This window comes from Lactuca virosa, chromosome 3 (assembly GCF_052849685.1).
Source record: "Lactuca virosa cultivar CGN04683 chromosome 3, Lactuca_virosa_CGN04683_v6, whole genome shotgun sequence".
In the NCBI taxonomy this organism is placed as follows: domain Eukaryota; kingdom Viridiplantae; phylum Streptophyta; class Magnoliopsida; order Asterales; family Asteraceae; genus Lactuca; species Lactuca virosa.
In genome coordinates this window covers 347,521,244-347,525,750 of record NC_136428.1, presented here as the reverse complement: position 1 = coordinate 347,525,750, position 4,507 = coordinate 347,521,244, and positions in this window count along the sequence as shown.

Genomic DNA, 4,507 nt, shown 5'->3' with positions numbered 1-4,507 from the left:
GAAGACTCTTCATTTTATGAAACTTCTTTAGTTCTTTAATCACAATTTAAAGAAGTGACTTTTGGTTATCCATAACTTGAGGACAAGTTATGGACACCATCATTTCCATTAAGATCATGAATTAAACATACATGGAGGTTACATATAATTCCTATGATCTTCTAAAAACTCATAAGAACACAAATTCATGTCAAGCAATTTCAAGAAATCATATAAACATATACAATACTTGAAAATTGATAAAAGTCATGTAAAATGGGTTAACATAATCATTATCATTTTGAAAAACAGATTTTACAAGTCCAAAACAGATTGGGATAATGATCTTAATCCATTTCCAGCAACAAAACTCGAAAAAACTGCCCAGCACGCTCCTACTCGCTGAGTGCATTATTCTACTCGGCGAGTAGAATGAATTTGTTCATGGACTCGGCAGTCCTCCCCATGGACTCGGCGAGTCCGGTCGTCAGAGTGCAGAATTTTCGGTTTTTAAGCAGTTTTGCATCAAGTATACAGAAAACAATCCTAGGCTCTGATACCACTGATGGGTTTTTTGAGCATTCTAACACTTCCTAAGTGTACATGCAACCCTAATAACCTTGAATCTATGTTTTCTCTATATACATGCAAATTTCTTTTTCAAGGTTATTTCCTAACTAGCATGGCATGGGGATTACATAAAACATAAAAACTAGTAGAAATACATACCTTGTTGTTGCTTGGATTCCTTCAAGACTTTGTGAGCCTAGCACCCCAAATGTTGTGCCTCAAATGCTTCACACAACACCACAAGACTTGGAATAACTTGAGAGAATGTCACTTAGCCTCAAAATCGGTTATGCCCTCTCTAGTAACACTAGGTCATGATTTTGCTAGCCATAGGGTTTCTTTTATAGTGTTGTCACAATTAGGGTTTACACATGAATGCCCTTAATTGTCATGACTCTTGATTTCTCATGACCCATGGGTTTGTAACTCCCATGGACTATCCATGGAGCTCCATATGGTTATAACCAAACCCATAAACCATGGATCATTAATCCACCATAAAAGAATTGATGATTGTCATAATCAACCCTATATATTTAATTAGTCTCACTTTGATCACCAAATTAATACTAGATTAATACTTGATCAATACTAATTAAATAATACTATTATTAATATATTAGAACTTATAATATATTAATAATCATAAGTGCCTTATTCTCTCATTTAGTCTATCCAAGTATTGCAATGCCATGCAACCCAAATGGACCATGCCGGGTCGGGTCAAGTACATACCAAATAAAGTTATGGACTTAGACACTATATCCAACAATATGTGACAGTAGTAGTAGGGGGTGAAATAGTCCCCGAGGTTCGGTTGTTAGGACCGAAGGGTAGTCAGCACCCCAGAATGACTCGACATGGGTAGGTCAGCACCCCAGAATGGCTTGACACGGGTAGGACGGCACCCCAGAATGGCCGCATGGGTAGGTCGGCACCCCAGAATGGCCGTATCGGGTAGGTCGGGCACCCCAGAAATGCCTGGCAGTATGTATGCTATATGATTGTATGGTATGTGGACGATGGGGGAACTAACTAAGCTGTGTGCTTACGGTTTACAGTTTTGTTTTCAGGTACCTCCTCAGCGAAGGGGAAGGAGCTGGCGCGGTAGCGGCACATCATACACACACGCATTGGTTTTCCGCATTATGAGATGTTCTGGGATTGTACTCTGACGTTATTATATTTTTATGATTTGGCTTTCAGACATGAGATATGTTTTTATGAAATGATATGATCGGATGATGTTTATTCACAAATGTTTTCCAAAGTATTGATTTAAAAATGAAATTTTTGGGCGTGAAAATTGGGTTGTTATAAGTTGGTATCAGAGCCCTGGTTTGAGGGATTCGGACACACCTTCGGGGGTGTCTGGACTCAAATCGAGGGATTAAAAGAGTTTTATAAAGAAATGATTTTCTAAAAGCTAAGTAAAAGATTTTTGAGAAAGAACAAGGTGTGTGATGTGCGCAACCGGCCGAGCTCAAGTAAGTTTTCCCCAGAGTACCCATACAAGTTTATGTTATGATTATCAGTTTCAGTTTCAGTAGAACAACATGCTAGAATAGGACTAAGGATCTAGGAATGATGCCTTATGTGCCTGCTCTATGTGTTTCAGCTTTATGAGAATTGCATGTTAGTATTGAGGAGACAGCAGTAGGATAACCTGTTTAGGTTATGCCTGATAGTGTGAGCCTAGCGTTGTATGCTAGTACAGTTTCTTGTTATGAAAGTAGATTGCTTGAGTAGTTTCCTTTGTCTGAATGCTGCTTGCTTTGTGCTTTTAGGAGTTCTAGCTGTCTTTCACTAACTAGTAAACGAATATGTTAAGTTACATATTGCAAGGACTAAATAATTTCAGAAGGTTGGGTCTTGCCCTATTTCGCAGCTCTTGTCTGAGTCCAACCGTTGTAGGGTAGGATCTCTCATTCGAAGAATTATCTAGTCTGAGTAATATGTAATAGTATTTGCAAGCTAGTTAGGGGAAGAAAGCAGGGACCTCTTATGCAGCTGAGGGCAGAGAGTGGGTTGGCGATTACCTAGGGCAAGCCTAGGATGAGATTAGCATGAGATCAGCAGTAGTAGTAGAAGGGACTTGGTGGAGTCGAGGCAGTTCTTGAGGAAAGTACGGATAGATGTGGAAGGTAGTATGGGCCCGTACTACAGGAAGCAGAGGATCCGTACTTGAATTGAGGAAGGCTGAGGCGAGACCAGGAACCTTGCAGTAGATGTGATCCCTATAGATGTATCAGTACCACTGACAGTTGTCGCAGAATGGTGGTACTACGTTCGAGGCCAGCAGTTGGCAGTTCGGGAGAGGGATCGGGTTCGGGTTCTGGTTCCGAACCAGTGGATGAGATGCTACGCGAGTTCAGCGCGTCAGAGATCACCAGGGGCATCCTTGAGTCGACCCCCATCATTTTCGGGTCCATCAAGGAAGGGATAGTTGAGCTGATGGAGGACCGCCTCAGGGCGTTCAGGAGTGACATGGCATCTGGCCAGTCAGGATCTCGCACGCTGTCCTTTAAGGACTTCAGGAGCAGTGGTGCGACAGATTTCCATGGGGCGAAGGACCCCATTGTAGCCAGACGATGGATCGCAGACATTGAGTCTGCGCAGCTGACCAGCTTCTGCCCCGAGGGGTCGAAGGTGAGATATGCGGCAGGGTGTTTGAGAGACAGAGCTAGAGATTGGTGGGAGTCTGTTGGTGACTCATTGGGAGCCTCGGTTGTTGAGGCTATGACATGGCCGGACTTTGTGACCCGGTTCAGAGCAGAGTTTGCGCCAGCTGTAGAGATTCAGCAGCTGGCCAGGGAGTTTTTGGATATGAGGCAGACGACGGAGACTGTGGCGGAGATCACCGCCAAGTTCCGGGAGAGGGCATTGCTAGTGCCCCAGTATGCGGGAGATGAGGATATGAGGAGGACCCGCTATCATGACATGTTGCGAGCCGACATTCGGGAGCATGTCAGTTTTTCAGCTTGCCCTACCCTGGATTCTATGATTGCCAGTGCAAGGGAGAGGGAGATCGATCTGGAGCATGTCCAGAAGAGGAAGGTAGAGGAGGGGCAGACGATTGGGGCTTCGGGGAAGAAGCCCAAGGGATCAGATGGTAGGCCGAAAGGCTAGTCGGGACCGGGCCGCTGCAGGAAATGCGGCAGGCCACATGAGGGGGCGTGTAGATTGGGATCGTCGGGATGCTACAAGTGCGGAAAGACGGGGCACTTCAGCAGAGATTGTACCGCCCCTACACCGGTTATTCAGACGTCTGAGTTGATGTGTTTCCACTGCAACCAGAGGGGCCACAAGAAGGCCAATTGCCCCTAGTTGATAGAAGCAGCAGCACCAGTGAAGGCGCTAGCTCCAGCGACCCTGCGGATTACAAATGGTCGGCAGGGCAAGGCAGAGGCTCCGGTGGTGAGGAGTCGGGCATTTCAGCTGACTACCGAGGAGGCACGCGCTGCACCCGATGTGGTGACGGGTATGACCTCTTGTTTATATACCTATGATATGCTGCTGTGATTTTGATATGATATGTATGTGCTCTGTTTAGGATCGTTTCATGTGAACGGTATCCCAGTTCAGGTATTGTTTGATTCGGGTGCTACCCGATCATTTGTCTCTCTTGCACTTAGCAAGAAGTTTTCTGAGTCTTCGGGCATGTTGGATTGCCCTCTAGAGGTCGAGATTGCGGACGACCGGTCAGTACGAGCATCTGAGGTCTTCCGAGATTGTGTTTTGAGATTGTTCGAGGAGCGTTATCTGGTAGACGTGGTTCCTATTCCATTGAGAGGGAACAAGGTGATCATAGGCATGGATTGGCTGAGCCCCAATGGGGCAGTGATTGACTGTGCGCAGCAGTTGGTGCGGATCAGGACCCCAAGTGGGGGAGAGCTGGTGGTTCAGGACGAGAGGCCACAACGAGGACCAGCTTTATGTTCAGCAGCGAGAGCTAGGC